This window comes from Limanda limanda, chromosome 23 (assembly GCF_963576545.1).
Source record: "Limanda limanda chromosome 23, fLimLim1.1, whole genome shotgun sequence".
Taxonomy (NCBI): domain Eukaryota; kingdom Metazoa; phylum Chordata; class Actinopteri; order Pleuronectiformes; family Pleuronectidae; genus Limanda; species Limanda limanda.
This window is the reverse complement of record NC_083658.1, coordinates 12,243,886-12,257,170: the sequence shown is the minus strand read 5'-3', so window position 1 is coordinate 12,257,170 and position 13,285 is coordinate 12,243,886.

Sequence of the window (13,285 nt, the reverse complement as noted above, 5' to 3'; positions counted from 1 at the left end):
TATCTCCCTGTTTCCAGCGCTTTTCTGACACTTGGGCTGACATGTGATGAAAAAGTCAGAAATCTTAATCAATGCTTCCAAAAAAGGCTTATATCCCCGTTTCCAGCTGTTTAGTGACATTTGGGATGATGTGTGATGAAAAATTCGAGAATTTAACCATTTCTTCCAAAAAAGGCTTATCTCCCTGTTTCCAGCGCTTTTCTGACACTTGGGCTGACATGTGATGAAAAAGTCAGAAATCTTAATCAATACTTCCAAAAAAGGCTTATCTCCCCGTTTCCAGCTGTTTAGTGACATTTGGGATGATGTGTGATGTAAAATTCAAGAGTTTAACCTTTTCTTCCAAAAAAAGCAGATCTACCTGTTTCCAGTGCTTTTCTGACACTGGAGCTGATATGTGATGAAAAAGTCAAAATGTTAACCATTGCTTCCAAAAAAGGCTTATCTCCCCGTTTCCAGCTGTTTAGTGACATTTGGGATGATGTGTGATGACAAATTCAAGAATTTAACCATTTCTTCCAAAAACGGCTTATCTCCCTTTTTCCAGCGCTTTTCTGACACTTGGGCTGACATGTGATGAAAAAGTCAGAAATCTTAATCAATGGTTCCAAAAAAGGCTTATCTCCCCGTATCCAGCTGTTTAGTGACATTTGGGATGATGTGTGATGAAAAATTCAAGAATTTAACCTTTTCTTCCAAAAAAAGGCAGATCTCCCTGTTTCCAGCGCTTTTCTGACACTGGAGCTGATATGTGATGAAAAAGTCAAAATGTTAACCATTGCTTCCAAAAAAGGCTTATCTCCCCGTTTCCAGCTGTTTAGTGACATTTGGGATGATGTGTGATGACAAATTCAAGAATTTAACCATTTCTTCCAAAAACGGCTTATCTCCCTGTTTCCAGCGCTTTTCTGACACTTGGGCTGACATGTGATGAAAAAGTCAGAAATCTTAATCAATGGTTCCAAAAAAGGCTTATCTCCCCGTATCCAGCTGTTTAGTGACATTTGGGATGATGTGAGATGAAAAATTCAAGAATTTAACCTTTTCTTCCAAAAAAAGGCAGATCTCCCTGTTTCCAGCGCTTTTCTGACACTGGAGCTGATATGTGATGAAAAAGTCAAAATGTTAACCATTGCTTCCAAAAAAGGCTTATCTCCCCGTTTCCAGCTGTTTAGTGACATTTGGGATGATGTGTGATGACAAATTCAAGAATTTAACCATTTCTTCCAAAAAAGGCTTATCTCCCTGTTTCCAGCGCTTTTCTGACACTTGGGCTGACATGTGATGAAAAAGTCAGAAATCTTAATCAATGCTTCCAAAAAAGGCTTATATTATTTAACCTTTTCTTCCAAAAAAAGGCAGATCTCCCTGTTTCCAGCGCTTTTCTGACACTGGAGCTGATATGTGATGAAATAGTCAAAATGTTAACCATTGCTTCCAAAAAAGGCTTATCTCCCCGTTTCCAGCTGTTTAGTGACATTTGGGATGATGTGTGATGAAAAATTCAAGAATTTAACCATTTCTTCCAAAAAAGGCTTATCTCCCTGTTTCCAGCGCTTTTCTGACACTTGGGCTGACATGTGATGAAAAAGTCAGAAATCTTAATCAATGGTTCCAAAAAAGGCTTAGCTCCCCGTTTCCAGCTGTTTAGTGACATTTGGGATGATGTGTGATGAAAAATTCAAGAATTTAACCTTTTCTTCCAAAAAAAGGCAGATCTCCCTGTTTCCAGCGCTTTTCTGACACTTGGGCTGACATGTGATGAAAAAGTCAGAAATCTTAATCAATGCTTCCAAAAAAGGCTTATCTCCCCGTTTCCAGCTGTTTAGTGACATTTGGGATGATGTGTGATGAAAAATTCAAGAATTTAACAATTTCTTCCAAAAAAGGCTTATCTCCCTGTTTCCAGCGCTTTTCTGACACTTGGGCTGACATGTGATGAAAAAGTCAGAAATCTTAATCAATGGTTCCAAAAAAGGCTTAGCTCCCCGTTTCCAGCTGTTTAGTGACATTTGGGATGATGTGTGATGAAAAATTCAAGAATTTAACCTTTTCTTCCAAAAAAAGGCAGATCTCCCTGTTTCCAGCGCTTTTCTGACACTGGAGCTGATATGTGATGAAAAAGTCAAAATGTTAACCATTGCTTCCAAAAAAGGCTTATCTCCCCGTTTCCAGCTGTTTAGTGACATTTGGGATGATGTGTGATGACAAATTCAAGAATTTAACCATTTCTTCCAAAAAAGGCTTATCTCCCTGTTTCCAGCGCTTTTCTGACACTTGGGCTGACATGTGATGAAAAAGTCAGAAATCTTAATCAATGCTTCCAAAAAAGGCTTATATCCCCGTTTCCAGCTGTTTAGTGACATTTGGGATGATGTGTGATGAAAAATTCGAGAATTTAACCATTTCTTCCAAAAAAGGCTTATCTCCCTGTTTCCAGCGCTTTTCTGACACTTGGGTTGACATGTGATGAAAAAGTCAGAAATCTTAATCAATGGTTCCAAAAAAGGCTTAGCTCCCCGTTTCCAGCTGTTTAGTGACATTTGGGATGATGTGTGATGAAAAATTCAAGAATTTAACCTTTCTTCCAAAAAAAGGCAGATCTCCCTGTTTCCAGCGCTTTTCTGACACTTGGGCTGACATGTGATGAAAAAGTCAGAAATCTTAATCAATGCTTCCAAAAAAGGCTTATCTCCCCGTTTCCAGCTGTTTAGTGACATTTGGGATGATGTGTGATGAAAAATTCAAGAATTTAACCATTACTTCCAAAAAAGGCTTATCTCCCTGTTTCCAGCGCTTTTCTGACACTTGGGCTGACATGTGATGAAAAAGTCAGAAATCTTAATCAATGGTTCCAAAAAAGGCTTAGCTCCCCGTTTCCAGCTGTTTAGTGACATTTGGGATGATGTGTGATGAAAAATTCAAGAATTTAACCTTTTCTTCCAAAAAAAGGCAGAACTCCCTGTTTCCAGCGCTTTTCTGACACTTGGGCTGACATGTGATGAAAAAGTCAGAAATCTTAATCAATGCTTCCAAAAAAGGCTTATATCCCCGTTTCCAGCTGTTTAGTGACATTTGGGATGATGTGTGATGAAAAATTCGAGAATTTAACCATTTCTTCCAAAAAAGGCTTATCTCCCTGTTTCCAGCGCTTTTCTGACACTTGGGTTGACATGTGATGAAAAAGTCAGAAATCTTAATCAATGCTTCCAAAAAAGGCTTGTATCCCCGTTTCCAGCTGTTTAGTGACATTTGGGATGATGTGTGATGAAAAATTCGAGAATTTAACCATTTCTTCCAAAAAAGGCTTATCTCCCTGTTTCCAGCGCTTTTCTGACACTTGGGCTGACATGTGATGAAAAAGTCAGAAATCTTAATCAATGGTTCCAAAAAAGGCTGATCTCCCCGTTTCCAGCTGTTTAGTGACATTTTGGATGATGTGTGATGAAAAATTCAAGAATTTAACCTTTTCTTCCAAAAAAAGGCAGATCTCCCTGTTTCCAGCGCTTTTCTGACACTGGAGCTGATATGTGATGAAAAAGTCAAATTGTTAACCATTGCTTCCAAAAAAGGCTTATCTCCCCGTTTCCAGCTGTTTAGTGACATTTGGGATGATGTGTGATGAAAAATTCAAGAATTTAACCATTTCTTCCAAAAAAGGCTTATCTCCCTGTTTCCAGCGCTTTTCTGACACTTGGGCTGACATGTGATGAAAAAGACAGAAATCTTAATCAATGGTTCCAAAAAAGGCTTATCTCCCCGTTTCCAGCTGTTTAGTGACATTTGGGATGATGTGTGATGAAAAATTCAAGAATTTAACCTTTTCTTCCAAAAAAAGGCAGATTTCCCTGTTTCCAGCGATTTTCTGACACTTGGGCTGACATGTGATGAAAAAGTCAGAAATCTTAATCAATGCTTCCAAAAAAGGCTTATATCCCCGTTTCCAGCTGTTTAGTGACATTTGGGATGATGTGTGATGAAAAATTCGAGAATTTAACCATTTCTTCCAAAAAAGGCTTATCTCCCTGTTTCCAGCGCTTTTCTGACACTTGGGCTGACATGTGATGAAAAAGTCAGAAATCTTAATCAATGGTTCCAAAAAAGGCTTATCTCCCCGTTTCCAGCTGTTTAGTGACATTTGGGATGATGTGTCATGACAAATTCAAGAATTTAACCATTTCTTCCAAAAAAGGCTTATCTCCCTGTTTCCAGCGCTTTTCTGACACTTGGGCTGACATGTGATGAAAAAGTCAGAAATCTTAATCAATGCTTCCAAAAAAGGCTTATATCCCCGTTTCCAGCTGTTTAGTGACATTTGGGATGATGTGTGATGAAAAATTCGAGAATTTAACCATTTCTTCCAAAAAAGGCTTATCTCCCTGTTTCCAGCGCTTTTCTGACACTTGGGCTGACATGTGATGAAAAAGTCAGAAATCTTAATCAATACTTCCAAAAAAGGCTTATCTCCCCGTTTCCAGCTGTTTAGTGACATTTGGGATGATGTGTGATGTAAAATTCAAGAGTTTAACCTTTTCTTCCAAAAAAAGCAGATCTACCTGTTTCCAGTGCTTTTCTGACACTGGAGCTGATATGTGATGAAAAAGTCAAAATGTTAACCATTGCTTCCAAAAAAGGCTTATCTCCCCGTTTCCAGCTGTTTAGTGACATTTGGGATGATGTGTGATGACAAATTCAAGAATTTAACCATTTCTTCCAAAAAAGGCTTATCTCCCTGTTTCCAGCGCTTTTCTGACACTTTGGCTGACATGTGATGAAAAAGTCAGAAATCTTAATCAATGCTTCCAAAAAAGGCTTATATCCCCGTTTCCAGCTGTTTAGTGACATTTGGGATGATGTGTTATGAAAAATTCGAGAATTTAACCATTTCTTCCAAAAAAGGCTTATCTCCCTGTTTCCAGCGCTTTTCTGACACTTGGGCTGACATGTGATGAAAAAGTCAGAAATCTTAATCAATGGTTCCAAAAAAGGCTTATCTCCCCGTATCCAGCTGTTTAGTGACATTTGGGATGATGTGTGATGAAAAATTCAAGAATTTAACCTTTTCTTCCAAAAAAAGGCAGATCTCCCTGTTTCCAGCGCTTTTCTGACACTGGAGCTGATATGTGATGAAAAAGTCAAAATGTTAACCATTGCTTCCAAAAAAGGCTTATCTCCCCGTTTCCAGCTGTTTAGTGACATTTGGGATGATGTGTGATGACAAATTCAAGAATTTAACCATTTCTTCCAAAAAAGGCTTATCTCCCTGTTTCCAGCGCTTTTCTGACACTTGGGCTGACATGTGATGAAAAAGTCAGAAATCTTAATCAATGCTTCCAAAAAAGGCTTATATTATTTAACCTTTTCTTCCAAAAAAAGGCAGATCTCCCTGTTTCCAGCGCTTTTCTGACACTGGAGCTGATATGTGATGAAATAGTCAAAATGTTAACCATTGCTTCCAAAAAAGGCTTATCTCCCCGTTTCCAGCTGTTTAGTGACATTTGGGATGATGTGTGATGAAAAATTCAAAAATTTAACCATTTCTTCCAAAAAAGGCTTATCTCCCTGTTTCCAGCGCTTTTCTGACACTTGGGCTGACATGTGATGAAAAAGTCAGAAATCTTAATCAATGGTTCCAAAAAAGGCTTAGCTCCCCGTTTCCAGCTGTTTAGTGACATTTGGGATGATGTGTGATGAAAAATTCAAGAATTTAACCTTTTCTTCCAAAAAAAGGCAGATCTCCCTGTTTCCAGCGCTTTTCTGACACTTGGGCTGACATGTGATGAAAAAGTCAGAAATCTTAATCAATGCTTCCAAAAAAGGCTTATCTCCCCGTTTCCAGCTGTTTAGTGACATTTGGGATGATGTGTGATGAAAAATTCAAGAATTTAACCATTTCTTCCAAAAAAGGCTTATCTCCCTGTTTCCAGCGCTTTTCTGACACTTGGGCTGACATGTGATGAAAAAGTCAGAAATCTTAATCAATGGTTCCAAAAAAGGCTTAGCTCCCCGTTTCCAGCTGTTTAGTGACATTTTGGATGATGTGTGATGAAAAATTCAAGAATTTAACCTTTTCTTCCAAAAAAAGGCAGATCTCCCTGTTTCCAGCGCTTTTCTGACACTGGAGCTGATATGTGATGAAAAAGTCAAAATGTTAACCATTGCTTCCAAAAAAGGCTTATCTCCCCGTTTCCAGCTGTTTAGTGACATTTGGGATGATGTGTGATGAAAAATTCAAGAATTTAACCATTTCTTCCAAAAAAGGCTTATCTCCCTGTTTCCAGCGCTTTTCTGACACTTGGGCTGACATGTGATGAAAAAGACAGAAATCTTAATCAATGGTTCCAAAAAAGGCTTATCTCCCCGTTTCCAGCTGTTTAGTGACATTTGGGATGATGTGTGATGAAAAATTCAAGAATTTAACCTTTTCTTCCAAAAAAAGGCAGATTTCCCTGTTTCCAGCGATTTTCTGACACTTGGGCTGACATGTGATGAAAAAGTCAGAAATCTTAATCAATGCTTCCAAAAAAGGCTTATATCCCCGTTTCCAGCTGTTTAGTGACATTTGGGATGATGTGTGATGAAAAATTCGAGAATTTAACCATTTCTTCCAAAAAAGGCTTATCTCCCTGTTTCCAGCGCTTTTCTGACACTTGGGCTGACATGTGATGAAAAAGTCAGAAATCTTAATCAATGGTTCCAAAAAAGGCTTATCTCCCCGTTTCCAGCTGTTTAGTGACATTTGGGATGATGTGTCATGACAAATTCAAGAATTTAACCATTTCTTCCAAAAAAGGCTTATCTCCCTGTTTCCAGCGCTTTTCTGACACTTGGGCTGACATGTGATGAAAAAGTCAGAAATCTTAATCAATGCTTCCAAAAAAGGCTTATATCCCCGTTTCCAGCTGTTTAGTGACATTTGGGATGATGTGTGATGAAAAATTCGAGAATTTAACCATTTCTTCCAAAAAAGGCTTATCTCCCTGTTTCCAGCGCTTTTCTGACACTTGGGCTGACATGTGATGAAAAAGTCAGAAATCTTAATCAATACTTCCAAAAAAGGCTTATCTCCCCGTTTCCAGCTGTTTAGTGACATTTGGGATGATGTGTGATGTAAAATTCAAGAGTTTAACCTTTTCTTCCAAAAAAAGCAGATCTACCTGTTTCCAGTGCTTTTCTGACACTGGAGCTGATATGTGATGAAAAAGTCAAAATGTTAACCATTGCTTCCAAAAAAGGCTTATCTCCCCGTTTCCAGCTGTTTAGTGACATTTGGGATGATGTGTGATGACAAATTCAAGAATTTAACCATTTCTTCCAAAAAAGGCTTATCTCCCTGTTTCCAGCGCTTTTCTGACACTTTGGCTGACATGTGATGAAAAAGTCAGAAATCTTAATCAATGCTTCCAAAAAAGGCTTATATCCCCGTTTCCAGCTGTTTAGTGACATTTGGGATGATGTGTGATGAAAAATTCGAGAATTTAACCATTTCTTCCAAAAAAGGCTTATCTCCCTGTTTCCAGCGCTTTTCTGACACTTGGGCTGACATGTGATGAAAAAGTCAGAAATCTTAATCAATGGTTCCAAAAAAGGCTTATCTCCCCGTTTCCAGCTGTTTAGTGACATTTGGGATGATGTGTCATGACAAATTCAAGAATTTAACCATTTCTTCCAAAAAAGGCTTATCTCCCTGTTTCCAGCGCTTTTCTGACACTTGGGCTGACATGTGATGAAAAAGTCAGAAATCTTAATCAATGCTTCCAAAAAAGGCTTATATCCCCGTTTCCAGCTGTTTAGTGACATTTGGGATGATGTGTGATGAAAAATTCGAGAATTTAACCATTTCTTCCAAAAAAGGCTTATCTCCCTGTTTCCAGCGCTTTTCTGACACTTGGGCTGACATGTGATGAAAAAGTCAGAAATCTTAATCAATACTTCCAAAAAAGGCTTATCTCCCCGTTTCCAGCTGTTTAGTGACATTTGGGATGATGTGTGATGTAAAATTCAAGAGTTTAACCTTTTCTTCCAAAAAAAGCAGATCTACCTGTTTCCAGTGCTTTTCTGACACTGGAGCTGATATGTGATGAAAAAGTCAAAATGTTAACCATTGCTTCCAAAAAAGGCTTATCTCCCCGTTTCCAGCTGTTTAGTGACATTTGGGATGATGTGTGATGACAAATTCAAGAATTTAACCATTTCTTCCAAAAAAGGCTTATCTCCCTGTTTCCAGCGCTTTTCTGACACTTTGGCTGACATGTGATGAAAAAGTCAGAAATCTTAATCAATGCTTCCAAAAAAGGCTTATATCCCCGTTTCCAGCTGTTTAGTGACATTTGGGATGATGTGTTATGAAAAATTCGAGAATTTAACCATTTCTTCCAAAAAAGGCTTATCTCCCTGTTTCCAGCGCTTTTCTGACACTTGGGCTGACATGTGATGAAAAAGTCAGAAATCTTAATCAATGGTTCCAAAAAAGGCTTATCTCCCCGTATCCAGCTGTTTAGTGACATTTGGGATGATGTGTGATGAAAAATTCAAGAATTTAACCTTTTCTTCCAAAAAAAGGCAGATCTCCCTGTTTCCAGCGCTTTTCTGACACTGGAGCTGATATGTGATGAAAAAGTCAAAATTTTAACCATTGCTTCCAAAAAAGGCTTATCTCCCCGTTTCCAGCTGTTTAGTGACATTTGGGATGATGTGTGATGACAAATTCAAGAATTTAACCATTTCTTCCAAAAAAGGCTTATCTCCCTGTTTCCAGCGCTTTTCTGACACTTGGGCTGACATGTGATGAAAAAGTCAGAAATCTTAATCAATGCTTCCAAAAAAGGCTTATATTATTTAACCTTTTCTTCCAAAAAAAGGCAGATCTCCCTGTTTCCAGCGCTTTTCTGACACTGGAGCTGATATGTGATGAAATAGTCAAAATGTTAACCATTGCTTCCAAAAAAGGCTTATCTCCCCGTTTCCAGCTGTTTAGTGACATTTGGGATGATGTGTGATGAAAAATTCAAAAATTTAACCATTTCTTCCAAAAAAGGCTTATCTCCCTGTTTCCAGCGCTTTTCTGACACTTGGGCTGACATGTGATGAAAAAGTCAGAAATCTTAATCAATGGTTCCAAAAAAGGCTTAGCTCCCCGTTTCCAGCTGTTTAGTGACATTTGGGATGATGTGTGATGAAAAATTCAAGAATTTAACCTTTTCTTCCAAAAAAAGGCAGATCTCCCTGTTTCCAGCGCTTTTCTGACACTTGGGCTGACATGTGATGAAAAAGTCAGAAATCTTAATCAATGCTTCCAAAAAAGGCTTATCTCCCCGTTTCCAGCTGTTTAGTGACATTTGGGATGATGTGTGATGAAAAATTCAAGAATTTAACCATTTCTTCCAAAAAAGGCTTATCTCCCTGTTTCCAGCGCTTTTCTGACACTTGGGCTGACATGTGATGAAAAAGTCAGAAATCTTAATCAATGGTTCCAAAAAAGGCTTAGCTCCCCGTTTCCAGCTGTTTAGTGACATTTGGGATGATGTGTGATGAAAAATTCAAGAATTTAACCTTTTCTTCCAAAAAAAGGCAGATCTCCCTGTTTCCAGCGCTTTTCTGACACTGGAGCTGATATGTGATGAAAAAGTCAAAATGTTAACCATTGCTTCCAAAAAAGGCTTATCTCCCCGTTTCCAGCTGTTTAGTGACATTTGGGATGATGTGTGATGACAAATTCAAGAATTTAACCATTTCTTCCAAAAAAGGCTTATCTCCCTGTTTCCAGCGCTTTTCTGACACTTGGGCTGACATGTGATGAAAAAGTCAGAAATCTTAATCAATGCTTCCAAAAAAGGCTTATATCCCCGTTTCCAGCTGTTTAGTGACATTTGGGATGATGTGTGATGAAAAATTCTAGAATTTAACCATTTCTTCCAAAAAAGGCTTATCTCCCTGTTTCCAGCGCTTTTCTGACACTTGGGCTGACATGTGATGAAAAAGTCAGAAATCTTAATCAATGGTTCCAAAAAAGGCTTATCTCCCCGTTTCCAGCTGTTTAGTGACATTAGGATGATGTGTGATGAAAAATTCAAGAATTTAACCTTTTCTTCCAAAAAAAGGCAGATCTCCCTGTTTCCAGCGCTTTTCTGACACTGGAGCTGATATGTGATGAAAAAGTCAAAATGTTAACCATTGCTTCCAAAAAAGGCTTATCTCCCCGTTTCCAGCTGTTTAGTGACATTTGGGATGATGTGTGATGACAAATTCAAGAATTTAACCATTTCTTCCAAAAAAGGCTTATCTCCCTGTTTCCAGCGCTTTTCTGACACTTGGGTTGACATGTGATGAAAAAGTCAGAAATCTTAATCAATGCTTCCAAAAAAGGCTTATATCCCCGTTTCCAGCTGTTTAGTGACATTTGGGATGATGTGTGATGAAAAATTCGAGAATTTAACCATTTCTTCCAAAAAAGGCTTATCTCCCTGTTTCCAGCGCTTTTCTGACACTTGGGCTGACATGTGATGAAAAAGTCAGAAATCTTAATCAATGGTTCCAAAAAAGGCTTATCTCCCCGTTTCCAGCTGTTTAGTGACATTTGGGATGATGTGTGATGAAAAATTCAAGAATTTAACCTTTTCTTCCAAAAAAAGGCAGATCTCCCTGTTTCCAGCGCTTTTCTGACACTGGAGCTGATATGTGATGAAAAAGTCAAAATGTTAACCATTGCTTCCAAAAAAGGCTTATCTCCCCATTTCCAGCTGTTTAGTGACATTTGGGATGATGTGTGATGAAAAATTCAAGAATTTAACCATTTCTTCAAAAAAAGGCTTATCTCCCTGTTTCCAGCGCTTTTCTGACACTTGGGCTGACATGTGATGAAAAAGTCAGAAATCTTAATCAATGCTTCCAAAAAAGGCTTATCTCCTCGTTTCCAGCTGTTTAGTGACATTTGGGATGATGTGTGATGAAAAATTCAAGAATTTAACCATTTCTTCCAAAAAAGGCTTATCTCCCTGTTTCCAGCGCTTTTCTGACACTGGAGCTGATATGTGATGAAAAAGTCAAAATGTTAATCAATGGTTCCAAAAAAGGCTTATCTCCCCGTTTCCAGCTGTTTAGTGACATTTGGGATGATGTGTGATGAAAAATTCAAGAATTTAACCTTTTCTTCCAAAAAAAGGCAGATCTCCCTGTTTCCAGCGCTTTTCTGACACTTGGGCTGACATGTGATGAAAAAGTCAGAAATCTTAATCAATGCTTCCAAAAAAGGCTTATCTCCCCGTTTCCAGCTGTTTAGTGACATTTGGGATGATGTGTGATGAAAAATTCAAGAATTTAACCATTTCTTCCAAAAAAGGCTTATCTCCCTGTTTCCAGCGCTTTTCTGACACTTGGGCTGACATGTGATGAAAAAGTCAGAAATCTTAATCAATGGTTCCAAAAAAGGCTTAGCTCCCCGTTTCCAGCTGTTTAGTGACATTTGGGATGATGTGTGATGAAAAATTCAAGAATTTAACCTTTTCTTCCAAAAAAAGGCAGATCTCCCTGTTTCCAGCGCTTTTCTGACACTGGAGCTGATATGTGATGAAAAAGTCAAAATGTTAACCATTGCTTCCAAAAAAGGCTTATCTCCCCGTTTCCAGCTGTTTAGTGACATTTGGGATGATGTGTGATGAAAAATTCAAGAATTTAACCATTTCTTCCAAAAAAGGCTTATCTCCCTGTTTCCAGCGCTTTTCTGACACTTGGGCTGACATGTGATGAAAAAGACAGAAATCTTAATCAATGCTTCCAAAAAAGGCTTAGCTCCCCGTTTCCAGCTGTTTAGTGACATTTGGGATGATGTGTGATGAAAAATTCAAGAATTTAACCTTTTCTTCCAAAAAAAGGCAGATCTCCCTGTTTCCAGCGCTTTTCTGACACTTGGGCTGACATGTGATGAAAAAGTCAGAAATCTTAATCAATGCTTCCAAAAAAGGCTTATATCCCCGTTTCCAGCTGTTTAGTGACATTTGGGATGATGTGTGATGACAAATTCAAGAATTTAACCATTTCATCCAAAAAAGGCTTATCTCCCTGTTTCCAGCGCTTTTCTGACACTTGGGCTGACATGTGATGAAAAAGTCAGAAATCTTAATCAATGCTTCCAAAAAAGGCTTATATCCCCGTTTCCAGCTGTTTAGTGACATTTGGGATGATGTGTGATGAAAAATTCGAGAATTTAACCATTTCTTCCAAAAAAGGCTTATCTCCCTGTTTCCAGCGCTTTTCTGACACTTGGGCTGACATGTGATGAAAAAGTCAGAAATCTTAATCAATGGTTCCAAAAAAGGCTTAGCTCCCCGTTTCCAGCTGTTTAGTGACATTTGGGATGATGTGTGATGAAAAATTCAAGAATTTAACCTTTTCTTCCAAAAAAAGGCAGATCTCCCTGTTTCCAGCGCTTTTCTGACACTGGAGCTGATATGTGATGAAAAAGTCAAAATGTTAACCATTGCTTCCAAAAAAGGCTTATCTCCCCGTTTCCAGCTGTTTAGTGACATTTGGGATGATGTGTGATGACAAATTCAAGAATTTAACCATTTCTTCCAAAAAAGGCTTATCTCCCTGTTTCCAGCGCTTTTCTGACACTTGGGCTGACATGTGATGAAAAAGTCAGAAATCTTAATCAATGCTTCCAAAAAAGGCTTATATCCCCGTTTCCAGCTGTTTAGTGACATTTGGGATGATGTGTGATGAAAAATTCGAGAATTTAACCATTTCTTCCAAAAAAGGCTTATCTCCCTGTTTCCAGCGCTTTTCTGACACTTGGGCTGACATGTGATGAAAAAGTCAGAAATCTTAATCAATGGTTCCAAAAAAGGCTTATCTCCCCGTTTCCAGCTGTTTAGTGACATTAGGATGATGTGTGATGAAAAATTCAAGAATTTAACCTTTTCTTCCAAAAAAAGGCAGATCTCCCTGTTTCCAGCGCTTTTCTGACACTGGAGCTGATATGTGATGAAAAAGTCAAAATGTTAACCATTGCTTCCAAAAATGGCTTATCTCCCCATTTCCAGCTGTTTAGTGACATTTGGGATGATGTGTGATGAAAAATTCAAGAATTTAACCATTTCTTCAAAAAAAGGCTTATCTCCCTGTTTCCAGCGCTTTTCTGACACTTGGGCTGACATGTGATGAAAAAGTCAGAAATCTTAATCAATGCTTCCAAAAAAGGCTTATCTCCCCGTTTCCAGCTGTTTAGTGACATTTGGGATGATGAGTGATGAAAAATTCAAGAATTTAACCTTTTCTTCCAAAAAAA